Raw genomic sequence first — 25,553 nt, forward strand, 5'->3', positions numbered from 1 at the left:
GATTCTATCTCATATGATATCTTTGTTTGATTAGAGACTTTCTCAAATAAGAAAAGGTCTGAGAAATATTGTTCTTGAAGATAAAAATTAAAAGGTCACTATCTTGTAAAAAAAAAGTAATAATACTCTAAGATGCAGTCTCCTGGGCACAAATGGCCTTAAAAATCAGACCTACTGCTAGCCTTACTCACGATTCTTTTCCTCTTTTGTTTACTAATGAATGAAACTGGAATCCCAAACTATGCTTAGGGTGAGTGCAATAGTTTATAATGATTGTAGCCTTGATGTGTATCCAATGAAAGACAGGTTGCTGCATTGACTCCAAAGGTTTATAATAAAGCCTATTGAATCTCTGAGCTCCCTAAGCACTGCCTTGTCATAAACACAAGCATAGCCTCACAAAGAGCTAATACTTTGAAATATTCGTCAGCACAAATTCTTTTCTGCTAGAGACCAACAGAGCAATCAATAAGGAGTTTTTGTGTATTTGTTTGCAAAGAGATAACAATGTATTCAGGGTTATCGGGAAGGCTTCCTCATATCCAGGGGAGATCAAGCAGTATAAGATAACTTATATCTTGTAACTTGTGTTTGGTGACCTTGAATTTCTTGCTTACTATTGTAAAATTCATCACTATTTGTTCAAAAGTTTCTCATATAAAAAATGGGAGGAACAATAATTGACCTAATTTCTAAACACAAAAATAAGTCAAATTAGAACCATAAATCATAAATACTAGAATCATAGATGGCAGGAGGACACCTAATTACTAGGTATCATTACTTTATGATCTCAAATTAGTTTGAACACCCAGCCTATTTTGCTCTCTATATTGATTATAACTCTGTTATAATTATCCTCCTCTCTAACTACCTCATTTCTATTAACATAAGATTATGGAGACTCAGGGCAATGGTTTCATCTCCATAATACCAACACAGTGCCTGCATAATCTAAAGACTCATTTATTTTTTTATTTTTTTTTTAAATTTTATTTATTTATTTATTTAATTGAATCACCATGTGGAAAGTTACAAAGTTCTCAGGCTTATGTCTCAGTTATACAATATTCAAACACCCATCCCTTCACCAGTGCCCATATTCCACCACCAAAAACCCCAGTATACCTCCCGCCCCTGCCCCCCACCCCCAACTGCATAACTGATGAATTTCACTTTATTTTCTCTTTACCTTGATTACATTCCATATTTTATTTTATTTTTTTTTTATATCATAAATAAGCTTTATTGTTTTCTATGTATGACTTGGTCATCATTTAACCTCTCTAAGCCTTCATTGCCTCATCTGTAAAAGAGAGATAAACCCCCACCTCAGCAGGGTTTTTTTTTTTTTTTTTTTTTTTACAGTTACAGATTTATACATTTTTGTGCTCATGTTTCTCCCTTACAAAGTTTGATAACCCATCCCTTCACCAGTGCCCATTCTCCACCACCAGTAAACCCAACATCCCACCCCCCCTTCCCAGTCCCGTCTCCCCCCACCCCACACTGCCACTATGGCAGGGTATTCCCTTTTGTTCTCTCTCTCTGATTAGGTGTTGTGGTTTGCAATAAAGGTGTTGAGTGGCCATTGCGTTCAGTCTCTAGTCTATATTTGGCCCGCATCATCTTTCCCCCACATGACCAACAACCACATTTTACTTGCTGTTCCCTTCTCTGAGTTGCCCAGGATGAGAGAACAGCCTCCAAGCCATGGTGACAACCTCCTGGTACTTATTTCTACTATTCTTGGGTGTTCGTCTTATAGTCTATTATTCTATATTCCACAGATGAGTGCAATCTTTCTATGTCTGTCTCTCTCTTTCTGACTCATTTCACTTAGCATGATACTTTCCATGTACTGGTACATATATACAATGGAATACTATGCAGCTGTTAGAAAAAATGAGGTCATGACGTTTGCATATAAGTGGATCTACATGGAAAGACTCATTTATTATTAATCATTTAATAAATAAGTGAAAGATGGGAATAACTAATTAATAAAAATATTGTAATGTTTGAAGTTTTACTTTCAGATCAAAAATATGGTTTTCAAATCCTTTAAAAGTGTCCACAATAAGTTCCTTATGCCTAAAACTGTATCAAGGAGGATGATCAGGATGATAATGGATATCCAAATAATTCCATGAAACATAATATTTTAAGGAGCCAATGTTACATACATTTATTGTTGGTAGTCACATAATATTTTTATAGAGAGATTATTGCCAACGAGAACTCTTTAATATTTTCCACATGCTAGTAATTCACATCTTTCCAAATCTAGGCACTTATTTTCAGTTTAGAAGCCAAGATGATCATAAATCATTAATAAATATAGTCAGTCAATTAGGTCTAGTGTTTACATGTATTATTTTTGTATATGTATATCACTGTCACTATCACTATATCCCATTGTTCATCGATTTCTCAAATGGGCACTAGTTACATCTTCATTTGTCCCTGTCACATGCCAGTGCAGCCCAATGGTGTCTGCTCAAAGGAACATAAAGAGCACGTTATTGTTGTTACTGTTACTATTTTTGGCATATCAAATACGTCACGGGTAGCTTGCCAAGCTCTGCTTTCTCAGAGAGTCATATGTATATAAGTATATATTGTCACTCTCACTGTCACTGTCATTCCCATTGCACATTGATTTGCTCGAGTGGGCACCAGTAACGTTTCCATTGTGAGACTTGTTACTGTTTTCTGCATATCGAATATGCCACAGGTAGCTTGCCAGGTTCTGTTGTGCTGGTGAGATACTCTCGGTAGCTTGCCGAGCTCTCTGAGAGGGGCAGAGAAATCAAACCCGGGTCGGCAGCATGCAAGGCAAACGTCCTACCCACAGTGCTATTGCTCCAGCTCCAAATATATATTAATATACTTATTATCTTATTAGTTTGATATATATACACATCACTGTATCACTGTCATCCCGTTGTTCATCAGTTTGCTCTAGCGGGCACTAGTAACATCTCCATTTGTCCTAGCCCTGAGATTTTATTTTTTTTATTATTATTTTTTTTATAATTTATTTATTTTTAATTAGAGAATCACCGTGAGGGTACAGTTACAGATTTATACACTTTTGTGCTTATACTTCCCTCATACAAAGTTCGGGAACCCATCCCTTCACCAGTGCCCATTCTCCACCACCCGTAAACCCAGCGTCCCTCCCACCCTCCCCAATCCCATCTCCCCCCCACCCCACCCTGCCACTGTGGCAGGGCATTCCCTTCTGTTCTCTCTCTCTAATTAGCTGTTGTGGTTTGCAATAAAGGTGTTGAGTGGCTGCTGTGCTCAGTCTCTAGCCCTCATTCAGCCCGCAACTCCCTTCCCCCACATGGCCTTCGACTACAATGTAGTTGGTGATCGCTTCTCTGAGTTGACCTTTCCCCGGAACGTGAGGCCAGCCTCGAAGCCATGTGGTCAACCTCCTGGTACTTATTTCTACAGTTCTTGGGTATTAGTCTCCCACTCTGATATTCTATATACCATAGATGAGTGCAGTCTTTCTATGTCTGTCTCTCTCTTTCTGACTCATTTCACTCAGCATGAAACTTTTCATGCCCATCCACTTAACTACAAAATTCTTGACTTCCTTTTTTCTAACAGCTGCATAGTATTCCATTGTATAGATGTACCAAAGTTTCCTCAACCAGTCATCCGTTTTGGGGCATTCGGGTTTTTTCCAGATTCTGGCTATTGTAAACAGTGCTGCGATGAACATACATGTGCAGATGTTGTTTCGATTGTACTTTTTTGCCTCTCTGGGATATATTCCCAGCAGTGGTATTGCTGGGTCAAATGGGAATTCAATATCTAATTTTTTGAGAATCGTCCAAATTGTTTTCCAGAAGGATAGCCCTGAGATTTTAGCAGCCTCTCTTTACTCATCCTTTCCAGTGGTGCCGCATAGGAGGCTCTTTCAGGGTCAGGGGAATGAGACCCATCATTGTTACTGTTTTTGGCATATTGAATATGCCATGGGGAGTTTTCAGGCTCTGCTATGTGGGCAATATGCTATCGGTAGCTTTCTGGGTTCTCCGAGAAGGAGAACTAGACAATAAGAGGTCTCACAACTCAAACTTTGTTCCGCTTCTGGGAACTTTGTTTTATAGTCTCTGGATTTGGCCATTGATAGGATTACACAGTGCCAGGGCAGTTTTTGAGTGTGACTACCTAGCTACTGGAAAATGAGGGATCTGGGTGGAGGAGGCCCAGTCCTGATTCGAGCGGCCTTGGAGATCTCAACCCTGAGTCCCAAACACCTGGATTCCTCTGCCTGGGTTCCTTCATGTGTGAGGCTATGCTTAAGGTCACTCTCTAGACGCTCGGACAACCCTCACGCCTCATACACACACACACACACACACACATACACATATATATTAAAGTACATACACAGACACACACATATCTATATATGTATACATATATATACACACACACACACATATATATCTCAAAGTAATTAGTAAAGTGTCCAGCTTGAAAACTTTTCAAAAGCAGAGGAACCCTTGCAACTAGCACCCTCCCCACAAAAGAAAGAGCCACTGACAGCAATCTTTCAAGCCGCCCTGTGCAAACCACGCTAATAAGTGAAATTGCTGACTCTTACCACTCTACACTATTTGATACAGCTTTCAAAACTATATATAATGCTGGTTGAAATACAATATCTTGTTTCATTTTTTTTGTTGGGGGGGGTCACACCTGGCGATGCACAGGGGTTACTCCTGGCTCATGCACTCAGGAATTTCTCCTGGCCATGCTCAGCGGACCAAATGGGCTGCTGGGAATAAAACCCAGGTAGATCTCGTGCAAGGGAAACGCTCTACCCACTGTGCTATCACTCCAGCCTCAATATCTTGTTTCTTTACCTAATGTTTATTCCTTCTCACGGCAGGTACAGTATTCTACTGTAAGAATTTCCCACAACATATTTAACTATTCTATTAGTGTTGGTGAGTATTTGATGTGATCCTTGTTTGAGCCCTTGGAAATAGCACTGGCATGAAGTCATATGCATGTTTCCATGAATGTATATGTCTATTTCTGCTACACTCAATGAAAGTGTTTTTGAATCCTCAATATATTTTAATCAGTTTGGCCCTCTGGACATAATTTAAATCTGTTCTCTTGTGTCATTTCTCCTCCTAAAGAAGTCGTGGGACTAAGTCACTTCTTGTCCAGTGTGAAACACTACAATAACACTGTTTACCTCATCCATGATTTACACATCATAAATGTTTGTCTTTTCAAAAACATAAACAAGAGCTTATCTCAACACTTCCTGAAACTGACCAATGATTTTGGATTAAAATAAACAACTCTGACATGCCTGCAAAGCTCCCTTAGAACCAGGCTCTACCTACATTTCTTTTTTTAATCTTTATTTCTGGCTGTGAGTTTCTGGGCTTACTCAGTCACCCAGGCCAGTCACTCATGGTGAAAAACCTGGGGCACCACAGTAATTCCAGGTGCCAGGTTGGCCTTGAAAAGGCACTTAGTAAAGAATTGACACTTACATTCATTTCCACAAAATTCTGCATTTTCTGTGCCATTATACCCCACAGTTCAGAGTTCTGAGAGTCACTACCTCTCCATCTGCCCTGGCACCTGTATCTGTACCACCTCAAAATTTACCCTTTAAAAGTATATAATTGAATGCCTTTTAGCATATTCACAAAAATATGCTATCTACACCATTATATAATTTTAGAGAATTTAACCCCTCTGATAGAAGTGAAAATTCTGCATTCCCATAGCCATCAATTGCCAATCACCCATTCCCACGGTCCCTGACAACTGGTAATCTACTTTCTGTTCCCACAGATTTGAATGTGATTGACATTTCACATATAAAAGACCATGCGGCTCTCCACCCAGATGAGATCCGGAACAGCCGCACATGGAAACGGCCCCTCTGCTCCTTACAGACTATGATCCGGGACTATCTCCTAACCCATTTTGGTACCCAGCGGCTTCTTATAGAAATGTTTCTAGACTGCAAACTGAGCGACAACCCCATGCCGCCTGGGGAGGGGAAAGGATTTTCTCTCTCAACCCTTTCTGCGGGGGAGATGGCAGCAGCAGCGGTGGCAGCAGTGGTGCCCACAAGGCGTCCACCGTCTTCTAGAACTCACAACCCAGAGGTATGAGTTTGCCGTGACGTGGCACACAGGAGATCATGGGATGGGGGTGTTACCAGCACACTCTCCACCCAGATGAGATCCGGAGCAGCTGTGCACAAAAACGGTCCCTCTGCTCCTTAAAGACTATGATCTGGGAGGTCTACTAACCCATTTTGGCACCCAGCAGCTTCTTATAGAAATGCATCTAGACTGTGAACTGAGCTAAAATATCAGAAATCCAAAACCAAAACTCATATAATCTTCATTTTCAGCAACGGAAAACAAATTATCAAATGATGCCTTTTCAGCAGGTTTGATTGTTGGGGGAAAATTCCAAATAATAATAGTGAGTTCTCTGTTCAAATATTAAATGTATTCAAAGTATAGAAAGAATAAAGTGAAGATCATTAGCCACTCAAGTGGGGAGGTCTGGGAGGGCAGTATATTGGGGTTCTTGGGGGTGGAAAATGCGCACTGGTGAAAGGATGGGGGTTTGATCATTTTATAACTGAGACTTAAACCTGAAAGCTTTGTAACTTTTTTCACGGTGATTCAATAAAATAAAAATTAAAAAAATAAAATAAATAAAATATACACTATTTGCTCTTAAAAAAATTGAGATCATGCAAGTTATGTACTTTGGTGTAAAAAATGTAAACATGCACACGCACAAAATTGGGGTGTGATGTGTGTTGTTCGAGGGCTCTCGGGGCAGCTCTCTCTCTCTCGCAGCTCGCGTTTGGTGCTCTCGAGTTGTTGTTTATGAACCAGATCAGGAGAGCTCCTCTTTGTGCTCTGCTTCTGTGTGTGCCACTGTGCTCTCTTCGGTCTGTCTCTATCTCTGACTCTGTCTCTGTCATCTCTCCTCTGGTCTCTTCCGATCACTCTTCTTCTGATTTCTATCTCCAGAGCCCTTCTGCTTCAGTCTCGGGAGCCCCACTCACGCTCACTTCTGACTCTGACTCTGAATCTGATTCTCACTCTCTTTGTGCTCTTTCTTTTTTAAATATATATATATATATATATTATTAATTTTGTTCAATCACCATGAGATAGTTACAAGCTTTCATGTTTGGGTTACATTCTCAAAATGATCAAACACCCATCCCTCCACCAGTGCACATTCCCCACCACTGATATCCCGGGTATACCCCCCCTTCTCCACCCTCCCCCTACTTCCATGTCAGACAATATTCTCCATACTCTCTCTCTCCTTTTGGGCATTATGGCTTGCAACACAGACACTGAGAGGTCATCATGTTTGGTCCATTATCTACTTCCGGCACACATCTCCCATCCCAACTGGTTCCTCCTACAATCATTTTCTTAGTGATCCCTTCTCTATTCCACCTGCCTTTTCCCCTCCTCTCATGCACTCTTCCTTTTCCCTGCTTCTGGCTCTGATGACTCCAATTCTCTTTCACTCTGTGCTCTGCTTCTGTGCCTTTTCTCTTGCTTCTGTGTCTTCTCTCTCTACTTCTCTTACAGTCTTAGTTTATACAGCAATCACATAGGGTGGTCACACAAGGTGGGTTGAACATTAACAAATCAACAAAGAGGGGTAAAACCACTCATCCAGGCTATTAACAAAATCTCATCTAAGGAGATTACTCCAGATTTCTAGGAGATCCGCTTAAGGGCGGGATCCCATCCAGGGTGTGTTGCTTTCTTCTTTTGTCAGCTAGTAATCCACTTAAATAGTAGTAGTAAATCTACTTCTAATATGTCTAGCAATGTCGTTCTGTATAAGAACAGTAAGAAATATATCAAACTTAAAAGTTTGGTTCTTCCTGAGGACATCTCACTATATACTTTCTACACCATAGTCCTCTCCTCAGGTCAGGTTAGTCTTCTTAACCCCAGCAGAGTCCTAGTCTCATCATTACTTTTGGATCATAACAGCATTTGTCTATGATCCAAATGCTCTCAACTAATAGTTGAGTATTATGGCTCTTTGGCCTGGCCCATTTCAGTGCCAGGGTAGCTCACAGCTTGCCCTGGGTTCATTCCGTCCCTCATCAGGACCCTGCTTTTGGAGTGCTTGGAATTAAGGGCAACTGAGTCGAGAAAGCAGATGCCCAGGAGTAAATATTATTGGCGTCAATCAGCTCCCAAGTTACAAAGCATAATATTAACTGTCTTCCTGTGTCCATAATAGAAAGAACATTGTTTTTAAGGTGAACTAAGTTCCCTGCGGCAAGGCTGAAAGGACAACCCCAATATTATCCTACGCTTTGGTGTATGACTTCTTTCATAAAGAATCGTGTATTCAAGATCTATTGTTATAGAATTTACTGGTGTTTAATCTTTTTCCTTGAAAAATAATATTCCACTGTGGAGATATGTCACACTCAATTATCCATGCATCAGTGGATGTAAATTTGGGCTGTTTGCTCTCTGAGGGATATTCTATATAATATTGTTACAAACCTTTTTGTATATTTTATGGAGGTGAATGTCTTTATGTCTCTTGGGTATAATTTAGGAATGACCGAATTCTGATATCAGATGTCATTTCATCTCTTAGAACAATGCCGACACCAGCACCCAAACATTTGCATATAGGATTAGTTTATAATTTGAAAACAAAAGCTTAAATGCATTACTTTTATAGATTGTCTTAAAAATCTTGTCACCTAAATATTCATTGTCTACAAAAATAGTGGAGGATAAGAAAACTTTACCAGCCTTTAAACTTTTCTGTTTTAAAAACTAGTCTTAAAACTAATCTGAACGTACGGAAAATCAGGAATCGATGGGATCTTTGAGTTTAATTACATAGCACAATATGAGGTAGGGAGTAAACATGGATAGAATTAGCATTTCCCCCAAAAAATGTCACCTTTGTGCACTGATACAAATGCATCACTTTCAGAAACTCTGGTATAATTTTTACAAGGACCAAGTAGAGAAATCACTTCAGGTCGAGCAGGCCACATTCTTTCGCATGTTTAGAGACAGTTGGGAAAAAAATGAAGCAAATGGCTTTAAATATTTGGTACTGCTGCTGCTTATATCAAAACTTGAGTCAAATGAGTTTTATCTTCATAGCTGTGGGAATTTATCTCAAAATCCTCTTAGAAGCACATTTATCTCTCAGCAAGGTTGTTTAAGACCATCAAAGCACAGGAATTGCCCCAGTGGAGCCAGACCAATGGTCCATCCAGCCCAGGATCTTGCCTCTGAGAGTAGCCAGTGTGGAATGGTATTAAAAAAAAATAGGCAAAAGTCCTCACTGAAATGCACCTAATTGTGCGATGTCAGGGCAGGGGGTTTGGAGTAATCTCTTCTGAGCTCAGCTGGTGACCAAGTTCTGCCCTGAAGCAGGAGGCCTGACGGCCCTTGTAACTCTTAGCCTGGCAAGTGTAACTGCCGGCTCCATTTCAGAGCGTGATTTCCTTCCCCCGGTGTCTTTAGAAAAGAAGGTTGGATATTTACCACCCAACAAGTTTGCTGCTATCACATTATGGCGGGCCATTAGAGTTAATCCATTAGCAAAGGGGAAAAGGTCTTCAGGGAACTGGGGAGTTTAAGTCAGAAATCCAGATAATTTGCTGCCATTTCCTCCAAAATATTTATTTTGTTCTTAGGCTCATTTTTTTTTCTCCTTATAAGACAAATACCATATCCCGGTTGCCCTGCCTGGTTGTGCTAAACAAAGCAATATACTTCACTATCTTTGTTCATATATGGCCTAGCAAGATGAATAAGCAAAGCAGTTAAAATCTGAGAGCAGAATAGTGCCCCTGTACCTTCGGAGCTGACACGGGGTTATTTTTCTAGGGCTTTGATAAAAGAAATGCAAATTATTCATTTATATTTTCATACAAATTGAATTAAGGATTAGCTTCTGGGGATACAATGGAGGACAACCAGATACTATACTTGTGGACAGAGAATTTGTATTTTAATGTGGTAACAGAAAAAAAAAGAAAAGACTTTAATTTGGGGTGCAATTTGCATAATGGAAATGAGGACAATGTTGAAATGTAAAGTGACTGGACAATGAAAAAATCTGCAGTGCATTAGAACAAAGATAAGCATGTGTCAAAGTATTAATGAGGTTGTGACTTTGGAGCTGAAGAAACAAGTAAAACTACAGAAATGCAGGTAAGGAGAACGGTCGGGCTAGAGAAATAGTGCAGTGGAAAAGGATGCTCAAAGATGCTCTTGGTTCAGTTCCTAGCACTATTTGGTCTCCCAAGCCTTGCCAGTAGTAAGCCCCAAGCATGGCCAGGTGTGAATCCCAGAGCAAACCAAACCAAACCAAACCAAACCAAACCAAACCAAACCAAACCAAACCAAACCAAAATCACGTGTGATATAAGATGTGCTTGAGAGATGGTATAAATTTTATTTCAATTCAATCGGAACGTTTACCCTTGGAGTCAATTATCTAAGCAGTTAGCAGTCACTGAGCAAGTCTCCATTATGAGCAGTCCCTTTTTGCAGCAAACCATACATCTGATCACTCTGAGACTCTCCAGATGTGCTCCAAATTGGAAATGACCATGGGGATTAGCTGAAAGTTTCTGGGCCCACACAGTTCCTCCATCTGGGGCCCTCACCTGTGACATAGCTTGATACGTATCCCTGACCTGACCCCTAATCTTGACTGGTGTCTCTGTTGGATCTTGTATTTCATTCCCCTGATCTGATGTTTTAGCAAATGTGTGTTCTTCCTTGAATCTCTCTCTCTGATTATCATACACTTAAATAAGGACATTTAATCCTGATGGGCAAGTCCTTTTGACCCCTGAAATCTGTCTTCTTCTCTAGGGTAATCAGTTATACCAAACGAAACACATCACTTCAAGTTTTGAAATTGGTAGACAAAGCAAAGCATCACTCTGAAATGAAACATGAGGTAGAACGGAGATAATGATAAAGGGTGGGTAAAACTTCAGGGACCAGGTAGTTAGTTGACACAGAATTCAGTAAAAGCATAGCTACAAGACTAGTTAGGTAGTTACTAAATACCAGGCCCGGTGCCACTAAAATGGAATCATTTCTTTGATCCTGCCTGAAATGCAATGCAAAACATTTTGAATCCATACTTTATAAAAAGACCATAAGCAGAGATATAATATGGAAGTTAATATGAAACATGTGAGATTATCTGCCACTCTACTTCTATCTATCCTTTGTTTGTTTGTTTGTTTTAATCCCCAAGCACTGTAACATCAATTTATTGAGTGGGCACCAGGAATGTTTCCATTGAGAGACTTGTTACTGTTTTGGGAATACTAAATAAGCCACAGGTAGTTTGCTAAGCTCTGCTGTGCGGGCAAGATACTCTTGGTAGCTTGCCTGGATCTCTGAGAGGGACGGAAGAATCAAACCCAGATAAGTCACATGCAAGGCAAACGCCCTACCCGCTGTACTATCGCTCCAGCCCTGAAATACAAAGAAAATTATTGGGTCAGGAAATTAGGTGATCATACTTTGGACAATAGTGCTGCTGCTGATGTGCTATGTCAAGGTAGAACATCTTCCCCACAGCTCTGTGAAAAGGACACCAAAGTTTCCATCCATTTCTATGCCCCAATGTTCTCAGGTTATCTAGTCCTAGTACATTTTGATGCATTTGTGACAATTCATGGTCTGTCTGTACATGTTTGGAAGGAGATTCAAAAAAAAGGTCGCAAAAATATCCTTCAAACAAGTATTTAATGAGCAAATTCTAGTGCAGAACACTTTGTTCCTAAGAAAGAGGGGGAATAAGAAAAGTTAATTATAATACATTCCATATGCCTTAAATTATTTACAGAATAGTTGGCATAACTAATGATATAAAGTAGGATTAGACTTAGAAATAACAAATGAATAAAGGCAACACAACTTGAGAACTGGTCTACAGAACTAAGTGTATCACAGTGAGGGGGCAAGGCATGAAAGAGAGGTTGATAAGGAGGGACGATACTGAAACAAATTGAAGCAAAGATTGTGGTGGAGGGTGTGTTACTGGAACATTCTATGCATGAATCTCTATCATGGTCAATCATGGCGTGCACCACATCCCCCACCCCTCAAAAAAGGTAAAAGCCTTTCACTGTAGACATCAATATTCAGATAATTAGTTGCAAAAGACAGATACTAAAAAACTAATTCAAAGTACATGCACATATATATATATATATATACACATAGAAGTAAGCTACTTTTTGTCATTTAAATTATTAGGCTCTGTGCTACTGCATATATATGTATATAATAGCATGGTAGAGTAGGAAGTGGACACAGAAAATATAAGAAGGCAAAGCTGTTCTAGGAATTTAATTTTATTGTATTCGGTCCTCTCATCAGAAGCAAGGAGATCACTACATACATTTCTATAGTTAATTTCCCATTAAGTCAAAATCTGCAATATATTTCTCTAAAGGAACATGAAGTCACACGTGCACACTGTAGAGTCATTCAGCTCACCAGAGAAGTTTTTCCTGGTGAAGCCCCTGAGAAGTTTTTCCATATTCAAATTCTAGTGCTTTATCTCAGGCCCACAAAAAAAAACCTGGGCACATGACATATGTTTCTGGAAGAATCCAATGGCTATGTTATTGCACATACTAATATAAAGAACACCAATGGGAAAAAAATATCTTGGGGGCCTAAAAACCTCCAAGAAAGAACTTAGAATTTATATCTATAAGAATATCTTTCAAAGACCATTGATTAAAAATTACTAATTAATAATCATTAGAAACTGAATTCCAAAGTTCATAAAGAAAAAAGATTTTGAGAGACGCTAGAAAATTTATATTCTTACCATCTTTCTGTCATTCAAAGAATGATGACAATACTGTACACTCAAAATCTAATTCTACAATTCATTCTCACTTTTAATGTTATGCTCTAAGAGAATCAACTCTGAATCCAAACCTACAAAAAGTGTTCTTCAATCAAGAAGGTATATCACAACTTCTTGTCTTAAGTGTATACATCAGAAAAGAAATCTGAGTACATGAAATTTTCAAATAATAATACTTGAATTTGTTCTATATAAAAGGTCACAGAATGAATGCGATTGATCTGTCACTAGTCTGCTTTGTCTGAATTTTTTTTTTTTTGAGGAGAAAAGTACAATTAAGACATTGGGAGATTCAATATGCTAATCAAGAATTTCAACTTCTCTTTAAATCACTGGAGCTCAGGCCTTCTTCTGGTACCTGCCATCTTGCTGATAATAGTGTAATAAACTGGGGGAGCTGGAGTGATAGCACAGTGGGTAGGGCGTTTGCCTTGCACGCGGCCGACCCGGGTTTGATTCCCAGCATCCCATATAGTCCCCTGAGTACCACCAGGAGTAATTCCTGAGTGCAGAGCCAGGAGTAACCCTTGTGCATTGCCAGGTGTGACCCAGAAAGAAAAAATTAATAATGTAATAAACTGGTGATGTCAACTCCTGAGTCCATCTTCGATTACACTGTTACCAAAGTCAGCCTGGTTTCTAGTGAGACTATTCCCATCTTTCTTCCTCATTTGCTTCTTTACCTATCTGGTGCAGGAATTTGTGTCAGTATGATTGAGAAAATAGTGAGGTCATTATTTGTTGAAATGATTGAAGAAGAGGATTCTGTATCTCACATGGGAGATAGTTATTGTATATCTATATGTTTGATCAGTGTAGAGGAAGATCTTCTCCTTCAAAGGAGAATGTGTACCTTTCATCTATCCATACTTTCTCCATAGAGCCTATCAGCAGTATTTATTTAGAATCATTAAAGAATGTCATCACCTCTTTTAAATGTAATTATTGCTTTTAACTTTCAGATTAACAGAAGAAGAAGAAATGCTCAGGGAAATGTATTCTAAGCTTTTCCATCCACTGAGTACTTGAAGGAAGTGGCATTCACCCACCCAGAGAGTAAGCAGTTTAGTAGAACATGCTAATTCTAAAATCGAGTGCTCTGGGAACATAAAGTTCACAGTGGGAAGGAAAATGGTCAGTGAGTCCAGGCTCCTCGGCCAAACTCCTGGAAGGGCATCAGGGGCCAAGATGCTTTCACTGATTTTGAGCTCTAACACATCATCGCTCTATTTTCCTTGGACAAAGTAAAATCTAATCATAATCTGACGACCTCAAAGGGATGTCTTCAATGATTAATTCAGGAGTCCAGAACCATGTACCTGCTTTTCGCTTCTCATTTCCAAACCATATGACTTAATGAAGGAAATCCAAGGCCTCATGGAGGATTAGAGATTTTTAAAACTTATAAATGAAGAACAAAAGCCCAGATGGTCTGATTTATCTTTTTGAAGCTGGCTGCAGCCAGAGCTGCTGAGGCCCTGGCCATTATTTTTTAATCTCTCATTGACAAGGTGAAGCTCCTCTGCTGACTGGGATTTGGGAGTTGTTATCTCCATTTTATTTGCCTCTTTTCCAAGAAAGGCTAGGCTGATAAAATGTAGACATAAGTCAGCTGGGAAGGAAGAACGGATGCCAAGGACCTGAGGATGGCAGAGAGCAACCTATCATACTTGCCATGAAGGCAAGAGCAATTGCCTATTTAATAACTAATGTATGGAAAAGTAGTGAAAGGAAAGAGGGTGATAATGTGAGAAGGACGTAAGGGAAGACAAGAGAGAAAGGAAGACACAAAGTAAAAAGAGGGGTAATTTTGCAGAAAGGGAAAGGAGAGGTAATGGAAGAAATGTCTCCATGAAGAGGAGCGAAAGGAATGATGGGAGAGAAGTGATGGACGAAGAGAGGAGGGAGAATGAGGTAGTTTAAAATTCTGTACAAGAGATAGTACAGGGGTTAAAGCACATGTTTGCATGTATGATAATCCATGTTTGATTCCCCTACATTCAAGCTACCTCCAAACACTGCTATGGTGGCCCAGATAATTCCTGGAACCATAAGGGCAAAGCATCAACAATATCCTTGGGCCCTTGCATTTAACTTCTACTTAGTTCAAAGCCCAGTCATGTTCATACGGGAGTGGTCCCCAGCCCCAAAGAAACAGTGGAGGGTGGGGTTGTAAAAGTTCTACATCAGTGCTTTTAACTGCTTTTTATTCAAAAAGCAAAACTATCAGGATAGGCCATAAGAAGATTTTTATGATATTTACGAAAGAAACAGGAGGAACTTCTTGACATACTTTATGATAAAGAACTAAAGTAATCAAATAAGAACAAAATCCCTAAAGCTTTGGGTGGTCCTATAAAATGTGGCTTGAGACCATCCAGATTATGATGTGCTTCCGCATTGTGAAACCCTATATTTCTCAAAATGTGTTTAGCATTTTAAATGAGATGTGGCCATTTGCTCCTTTCTGCTTTATCCTTTAAAAAAGGATGCAATGACTATAACTTCCTCTCTGATGTGACTAACTCATATTCAATCTTAAGAAATATGCTTCTTCTTAATGTGTAAAGAAGGAAGGCAAGGCGAGAACACAGGATCCTCAACTGAAAACATCTACAAGTTCCAATATGTATCTTCAGGTAAAGAAAATAAGATTTAAGCATCAAAAAATCAAGGGAAAAAGTAGTTGTGAGGACAGTAGGACTTGGGCAGGATATATCTGGAAAAATCTATGCAATTTCATTGTAATAAATGCGGGCCATAGGCAGAGAACAAGATCACTGTATTTAATCACAATGTTCCTCCTGAACATTTCCAAGACTTCACCATTGATCAGAGATGGACCCATGATAACTATTTTTGTGATGGTGAAGAAAGGTGGGCATAAAATTTTGCTTTATATACTTGACAAAACTTTCTGCTCTGTGCATTGCTTATCAGGAATCCTTAACTTTTTCCCAAGATAGTGACTCTGGGATGTTCTCCAGATCAGACAGACCTTATGAATCATCCTTTTTGGGGTTCTCAGTGAGTTCTTACTATGCTTCTAGAAAGTTGTAAGAGATGTTATCCAATCCCCCTAATGCCTGGCAATATCCATAGGAGGCAACAGTTAAATAGGATTTTGTAGCCTTAGGAAAAATCTTTCTATCCAATAACAAAAAAATTCTCCACTAAGAATTATTCTCTTGCCAGTCTTAAGCCTTGCTGATTTATATTTACATGTTAAAAATTCACAGTAGTTGTGAAAAGGTCTGGGACTGAGATTTATTTTTGCAACTAAAAAGTGCTAACTTTTTGGCATTATTTAAATGGCATTATTTCCCCCCAAATAATCCAAAGTGAGGGATGAATTTGTGTTGCACTGTAGTAGCACTGTTGTCTCGTTGTTCATTGATTTGCTCGAGTGGGCACCAGTAACGCCTCCATTGTGAGACTTGTTATTGTTTCTGGCATATGGAATGCACCACGGGTAGCTTGCCAGGTTCTGCTGTGTGGGAGGGATACTTTCAGTAGCTTGCCGGACTCTCCCAGAGGGATGGAGGAATCGAACCTGGGTTTGACGAATGCAAGGCAAATGCCTTACCTGCTGTGTTATCAATCCATAAAACAAAAAAAGAAAAACAGACCACATGCATTGGTAATTGTTAAAGATAGCAATGGATACATAGAGTTCTTTTTCCCTTTCTAAGAACTCTTCTACACATGACATCTTCAGTAATATGAGAATAATATACATATAGTGTTATGCATGAAATATCAAGTAAAATGACAGAAATATTTCTTCATTTAGCATGAATAAATTACTAAATTAAAAAATTATTGTATATTGGAATTTTAATAAGTTTTAAAGGTATGTTTATAGTTATTATGGCATTTGAGCTTTAACAAAAATAAAAGCCTAATCTTTTAGGTCACTCAGATAATAACTGTCACCTAACAGATGAGTAAATTTAAACCAAGGGAATCGGCAGCAGATATTAAATGAAGAAAAAGACCAAGTGATGATCACTGATGACAGAAAATCTTGGTTATGCAGATCATGAAGACATTGATTATGATAATAACTAATATTCATTTAGTGCTTAAAAGAGGCCAAACACTACTCTAAATTCTCTCTATTTTCTAAATTCTCTCTAAATTCTCTAAATTCACATCATTCTCTTCATGTCTTAAAAAAAAAACCTTTATTAGAAAATGGCAGATAATACGGCTTAGAAGAAAAATTTTTAAAATAACTTTCTCAAGATCTTTTGCATATTAAGTACCTAAACAAAGATTTGAATCTGGAGAGCCATAAGTACTCAATATCATATACACATAATAATAATCTAAACCAACATAGGCTATACTTATATGTTATACATAAGGTAAATAGTTCGGTCAGAAGAACATAAAGAAGCACCTGTTTCTTTAATTCCCATTTTTCCCATTAAAGTTTAAACTTCAAAATTCTGAACTAACCTTCTTTGTCACTATTCTAGGCAGTTTCTGGCACATCCTTGTTTAGAAAAAGCAACAGTTTTTTTCTTTCTCTCTTGTCTTTTTCTGGTTTTGGGGCCGTACTTCTCGATGCTCAGAGATTAGCAAAAATGCAGCATTATTGTAGGAGAGCACTACCTGACCTAGAGGACAAACTTGTAGTCAAGCATGCTGGCCTGTTCATGCAGACTCCAAATGATATGATAAGAGAGGTCACACTTATTAACCAGTTGGCCTGACATGCTAATCCAAATGAATTGTATTTATTTAGGTATTTTTTGGGGGATGGGGTGTGGAGCCATAGCCAGTGGTGCTTGATGTTCATTACTGCTCTGCACTCAGGAATCACTCCTCGTGAGGCTTAAGGGACCGAATAGGGTAGTCGTAATCAAACCTGGGTCAACTGTGCACAAGGCATGCATTATATCCACCAGTACTATGTCTCTAGCTCCAATGTTCCATGTTTTTTTTAGTTGAATCACTGTGAGCAACACTTGCAAAGTTTTCATGTTTGATTTTCAGTCATGCAATGATCAAACACCCAACCTTCCACCAGTGCATATTTTCCACCACCTATGTCACCAGCGCCCCGTCTCCCATCCCACCCCTCGCCTTGCCTCTATGGGAAACAATTCCCCATCTCTCTATTTGCATTTGGGCATTGCAATGTTGCATATTTTCGTCCAGAATGTTCTTCTCTGTTACAAATGTTTACATTGGACAATGGAATACTACTCAGCCATATGATAAAACAATGTTTTTTATGTATGACAACATGTATGGAAATATAGGGGACATGCAAGTGAAATAAATCAGAAGAAAGACAAATATAAAATCATTTCACTCATACATGGAACATAATGATGCAAATCAAGGAAATAAACAAAAACAAATGAAGACAAGCCTGTGGACTCCGACAGCAGAGCTTGCTATGGTTGTCGGTATGGGAGAGAAAGTGTAGTCCAACAGAGTGCGGCGGAAGGATATTGGAATCTTGGTGGTGAGAAAATTGGCAACATATACTTAGAAGAGATGTGAGATTGCATATCTAAAACATATTTGTGCAAACCTTTTGGAGAGCCTGGCAAGCTGTAGAGAGTATCCCACCCGCACCGAAGAGCCTGGCAAGCTACCCGTGGCATACTGGATATGCCAAAAACAGTAACAACAAGACTCACAATGGAGATATTACTGGTGCCTGCTTGATTAACAATGGGATGACAGTGCTACAACAGTGCTACAGTGCTACAATATAACTTAAAATAACCTTATTTTTGAATACAATTAATCATTGTTGATACATATTCAAACAAGTAAAATCAAGCTTCAAATGTGACTTAAAAACCAATTTCCAGAACAAGAAAATAATTCAGAGATGTCATGGGTATTTATTGCAATAGGATTTGACCAGGGACTTGCATTTTTAAGTATAAAGTAACAAGTCTATCAATTATTTCAGTAATCTAAAATCATAAGTACAGCAGTGAATTAGCCAGTTTCAAATATTTTTAGTTGTAGACCTCTTGCTGAATTGTAGTCCCGTATTGACTTCACAAAGCAAACATGGATCAAAATGATGTGTTAGTAATTTGATTTTACTTGATAAATAAATTTCTTTTAACCCTTACTTGCAAGCTATATGACATGTAAACAATGTCAGAAAGCTGAGAGAGTGGCATTTCTTCCTTTTTCCTCCCTTAAGAATCCATCTCTCATTCCAAGAGTAAGTTCTATCTGTTCAGGTACTTTGAGTTCTTCCCGGTTCCATAAGTATCACAAGACACTGAGCTGTTTCTGCTAAATCAGCAATTAGAACATACTTTTCCCCAGTCTAACTTCCAGTGATCTACCTAGCTTAGAAGTTAAAAGGCCCCCACAAAACAATTATTTTGTCTTGCTCAGCTGTTTAGTGTCTTGATTTCTGTGTATCACGGAAATCTCTCATTGCTTCGTAAACTTGCATAGAGTCCAAATTTCCTTATCATGGTAATCTTCTTTCTAATATTTTCAGCTCTGTAAGTTCTTCCCTTCTTCACATTTGAATCCATGCCTGGAATCACTTAATGATCTTTTTTCCTCTCATGGACCATGCTGCTTGAAGGACTGATCACTATAAATTCAGCATGAAACATAGACTTAACAGATAATCCCATTGGTTTCTCTACCATACACATTCCTTTGTAGTAACCAAAACTACCTTTTATTCCTTTTTCAATTAAACTTTTTCCTGATAATCTAATTTTATGGACTGGAGAGATAGCACAGCAGGTAGGGCTTTTGCCTTGCACACAGTGGACCCAGGTTCGATTCCTCTGTCCCTCTGGGAGAGGCCGTCAAGCTACTGAGAGTATCCTGCCCGCACGGCAGAGCCTGGCAAGCTACCCGTGGCTTATTCAATATGCCCAAAACAGTAACAACAAGTCTTGGGCTGGAGTGATAGCACAACAGGTAGAGCATTTGCCTTGCATGCAGCTCACCCGGGTTCGATTCCCAGCATCCCATATGGTCCCCTGAGCACCACCAGGGGTAATTCCTGAGTGCAGAGCCAGGAGTAACCCCTATGCATCGCCGGGTGTGACCCAAAAAGCAAAAAAAAAAAAAACAAAACAATAACAACAAGTCTTTCAATGGAGATGTTACTGGTGCCCACTCGAGCAAATCGATGAGCAACGGGACAACAGTGCTACACTGCTAATCTAATTTTATACTTTATTGAGTGAATAAGGACCAATCTGGCTAGAGTATCCACCTACTTAATCTCATTCTCCTTTTGTCTCTTCCCCTTTGCTAACACTATCCCCCTTCTTCCCACTAACCAAAGCTATACTTGCTCAGTCCTCTCTGTGGGCTCATTCTTCCCGAGAGGAGGGAAATATTCAAAATCTATGGATATTCAACTCCATTTCTCTTTCTTTTCTTTCCTATATTGTCTTCTTTTATCCCCACAGTTTTAATGGACATTTGTACTTTCGTATGTTTTCACCATTACTTTCTCAGTGTGACTCTTTCTGAACTCCACACTCATATCCAGCTGCTTCCTTGACATGTCCACACAGAATTCTTGATTTTATCTTAAAACCAGATTTCCCTCATTCTTTCCATCTCAGCAAATGATCATTATGTCCACATTCTCTCCATCCACAAACACAGAAGAGTGATATTTCCTCCTTATTTCTCTCTTTTGGAAACTTTATCTGGTTTCAAGAGCAAGTTTTTTTTTCTTCTACTATCAAACTGTTCCTTGAGTACTGGAGTTCTTCCCAGTCCTCTAGGATCTTCATTCTAAAGAGCCCGAACTACAACAAGAAAGTCCTTATAGGGCTCCCCAAATTTTTTTTTTCTAATTTTAATTTTGTATTGAATCACCATGAAAAAAGTTACAAATCTTTCAGGTTTAAGTCTCAGTCATACAATGATCAAGTCCCCATCCCTTCACTAGTGCACATGTTCCACCACCAAGAACCCTGGTGTACCCACCCTCCTAACCCCCCCTCCCCACCTGACTGGCTAATGATCTTCACTTTATTCTCTCTATACTTTGAATACATTCAATATTTCAATTGAAAACTATTATTATTTGGAATTTTCCCCCAACAATCAAACCTGCTGAGAAGGCATCATTTGATAGTTTGTTTTCCATTGCTGAGAATAAAGAATATATGAGCTCACGCAGCCATCCTGTGGTTTTGGATTTCTGATATTTTAGTAATTAAGTCCAGAGAGATTTCTGCCAAAAGTCACCAAAAGAAAAGGCCGAGAGAGAAAAACCTTTTCCCTCCCGGAGCGGAATGAGGTCATAGCTCAGTTCACAGTCTAGATGCATTTCTGTAAGAAGCCGCTGGGTGCCAAAAGTGACCAGTAGGCCTCCAGGATCATAGTCTTTTAGGAGTAGAGGAGCTGTTTTGTGTGCAGCAGCTCCGGATCTCATCTGGGCGGAGAGTGCCTGTAATACCCCCCATCCCGAGATCTCCTGCGTGCCACGTCACTGCAAGCTCATATCTCTGGTTAGTGGGCTCTATAACATGGCAGTTGCCACTTGGGCACCTCAGCTGCTGCCGACCCTCCCCACAGAAAGAAAAGGCCGAAAGAGAAAAGCCTTTCCCCTCCCGGGGCGTCATGGGGTTGTAGCTCAGTTCACAATCTAGATGCATTTCTGTAAGAAGCCACTGGGTGCCAAAAGTGTTTAGTAGGTCTTCGGGATCATAGTATTTTAGGAACAGAGGAGCCGTTTCCTGTGTGGCTGCTCCGGCTCTCGTCTGGGCGGAGAGGGCCCCCAAATCTTTTCTTAACCTTCTAAATCTGCGTTTTCAGAACCACAGTCTGAGTCTGGAGAGATCAATAGTGCAGTGGATAAGGTGCTTACCTTTCACATGGCTGACTGTCTGGGCATGGGTCTTTGGTACCACTTATCACTTACCTCAACAATTGCCAGTACTGATCCAGGAACATAGAGCGATGAGTAAGACCTGAGTATTGCTTGGTGTGCCCCCTTCCCCGACCCCAATAAGTCATAGTGAAAATGTTATATGCCATAGAGGTCTCTGGATGGTAAAGTTTTAAATAGTTTCCTATTGCCCTTTCAATAAAATGTAATCCTCCTCCCCCCACCCTCCCACACGATGACCTACAATGGTAGGGTCCTCGTTTTGTTCCAACACCATTTCCTGTTGCTCTCCAGAGTAGATAATCCAAGTAATTTTATTATCTTAAGGTTCTTAACTTAAGGTTCTTAACTTAATTCTTGATGATATGATATTTGTTTTGTTATTGTACCTAACAATGCACTGGGGTCACTCCTGTTAGTGCTCGGGACCATATGAAGTTTGAGGGATTACACCACAGACAGTGGTATAGGAGGCAAGAGGCTTAACCACAATCTATCTCTCCAGTTCCAAATAAAATTATTCACAAGTTCTAGGAGCTAATAGAAAGATGTATTTGGGAAAATGTGCTAGGTTTGGGCGACCATTTAATATAATATTAGGCGTCCATGAATGTGACTTGTACAGGATTTATCTCCCAGTGAAATACCATATTCTTTTTTTCTTGAACTGTTTATATTGTTGGGGAAATATGGCAGACCCTAAAAAGACCCAGAATCATGTTCTAAAGGTATTAGGAAGTGTTTCTCAAATTCACTGTATTTAAATATTACCAGAGAGCTTTTCGAAAATAGTGATCAGTGAAATTCTCTCAAATTCTAGTTTACTAAAAGAGTTGCTTGACTGATGTCATACACCTCCATTAAAATAAATACTTAGGTAATTCTAATACAAATATACAAATACTATATTTTGTGACCCATTTCCAAGAGGAAATCCAAGCCAGAAGCAGGATGAAATTTCTAGAAATGATGTTGTCATTTTTTTAAATCAATACTGTTTCAAGATTCTATATGTTCCCTACTCTTCAATAAGTAAAGACTTAGCTGCTAAGTAGAATCTGGAAGACTCCCATATTTCTGGTTCCCACCATTTTCCATTTATTTGGGGACATCTGAAGGCTGGTTCTTTATTTTTTCAGAAAATAAATTATGAAAATTCATTTTTCTCAAAACTCTCTGAAGCTTTAAAATTTTCTGAATAAAGACCTTTTTATGAAGAAAAAAGGTGCCCATTTACAGATCATAATAACTTTTGTGCTATTAGGTAAATAATATTATCTGCATCATTCAGCTAAACAGATTCTTTTATTATTTTCTTATGTAAGAGCCATAACCTCATATGCCTTTTCATATGTCTGTTCTTAAGAAGTCTACCCTGAATCACTTAAGTTATAGAAAGCATTGTCCTAACATATTTCTCCTACATACTCATTTCTTGACATAAAAAATAAAATATAAAGCTGATCATATATCATACTTCATTTTTATTTTTAACATCTATTACAAGTTTACTTTCAGAAATTGAGTAAGGTACTTGAAAACTTAAACTGAAAAATGAGGTCATCCTTTTTTAATTAGTTCCAGATAAATGAGGAGCTAATTAGGTTGGGAGGAATATTGTTCAAATTTGTTAAATCTTACCAAATATGTCAGAATTTGATTTAACCTAAAGATTTTATACTTCAAAGGAATAGTCAGATTATCCACCCCCACAATGTAACTGCTGCTCATAGCTGCCATTTCAGACAATCACCAAGAGTCGATAATAAACCCCATGAAATTGAAACAACTCCCTCTGATTGTTCCTTTCTAGTGATCAGATAAATTTGTGTTTAGAGAAACCCAGATATATCTTCCTACATGCTTCAGTGGATCAACGCATCATCTAGGCTTTTTTGGAAGTATTCCATAACCCAAAATTTTTATGGCAATTTAGGTCTGCATCCTGCTGGATAAGCCTTTTACTAAATGGTGCTTGAAGTGAGCTGATGGCAACTCTTCCCACTTTCTTGGCAAACCAGTGGGTTTTCCTCCATTTCTCATTCTACCTCTTTTAAAATTCGTTTCACTTGTATAGATGATATTCTATAAACTGTTTCCCTTCAAAATTCTAATATCCGTTCCATCACAATGTTTTGTCTATGAGCATAGTAAGGGAAAAACCCTAATTTACAAGGATAAATTAAAAGTTTTCTCATTAATTTACTTTAAAAAATGTTTATGACATCATGGCATAATGTCTGTTGAAAGCAAATGTATTGAGTTACTTTTCAAACAATTTGAATCACAAATATGTTGCTTTTTCCTTAACTGTGCATGTATGCATCTGTATTTGTTATGTGATTGGAAAAGATGAATTTAGAACCTAGTGTTGAATATATTTAAAACATATACATGAAGCATATGTTCACACATTATTCTAAAGGCTAAACACTAGCATTTTTAATTGAGTGTCAGCCTTGAAAATGGACATCAGTAATCCAAGACACATTTGTATGGCCACTTATGGATAAAATCATACTCTAGAATTTTACATTTCACTCAGATAAAACACTTAGCAAATATGTCCATGTGTTCATACAACGATTTCAGCATGACCACAACTGTTAGCTCTATGTTGAATTTCAGCATGGTGGTATCTAGCATTTCACCATGGATGATAGTAGCAATATTGAGTGATTAATTGCAAATCTATCATTCTTTCCCAGCCCTTTTTTCACTTTCCCTCCTTCCCTACATCTCTCTTCCACTCCCTTTTTTATCTTCTCACTCACTCCCCAATGTGCATGTGCACACACACACACACACACACACACACACTCACATAGGCGTGTGTGCAATTTGCTTATTATTTTCCCACAGATAACTAGAGGACGGATATTTGCCGTCAAGATAGCTCAGGTCTTCAGTAGCTCAGCAAGACAGTTTGTGTGATGCCTGTGATTCCATTTGTCACAGGAGCCTTTATGAGGAAACAGAAGATATAACTTTGCCTCATTTTTCATTTCCTGTTATCTCTCAGATTTCAGTCTTCAGCTGCTCTGTTTTCCTGTACCTCAACTGGAGCCGACATTATCGGAGCACCACCTGCTACCACCATTGCAGCTGGGGCTCCGCCAGCTTTTCCTGGAGGATGCAGCTTCCTTCCACACTAATCTTGGAAACCCCTGTTGGGTCAGAGCAAATCAGGTCTATGGTTAGCTCCACATATTCAGAAGAAAGTGAAGATGTGTGACAACGGACTGAATAATTCCAAGAAAGGAACATTCTGGGAGTGGCAAAACCCAATTCCCACCTCTGTTTTACCTGATCTTCAAAGCGGCCTGTAAGATCACAGAATTGAAAAAATGATACCACTTGGAAGATCAAGTTCTTCTCATACTCTGAGTCAGGCTGTCGGGTGCAAATCATGGCTAAGGGATGGAGCCTGTCAGTGAACCAATGTTAAAATGAAGCCGTTTTCATTGCATTAGAGACTAGGATTGATGATAAAAGAGAGGTGATGTGTATGGTGGCGTAAGGGGTAAAATGACAGTGGAGAGGAAGTCTGAGTATAAAGACACTGCAGCTAGTCTGACATGACAATCTCCTTTGCAAGCCCTATTTTGTCATATCTTGTTGGCTGACTCCCTACCTAAAATCTAAAAGACTACTGATTTGCAACACGCATAGTTTAATTCTCTCTGATTATTCTACCACAAATCATTCATGAGTGTTCCAAGAAATTTCTGAT

This window comes from Sorex araneus, chromosome 2 (assembly GCF_027595985.1).
Source record: "Sorex araneus isolate mSorAra2 chromosome 2, mSorAra2.pri, whole genome shotgun sequence".
In the NCBI taxonomy this organism is placed as follows: Eukaryota; Metazoa; Chordata; class Mammalia; order Eulipotyphla; family Soricidae; genus Sorex; species Sorex araneus.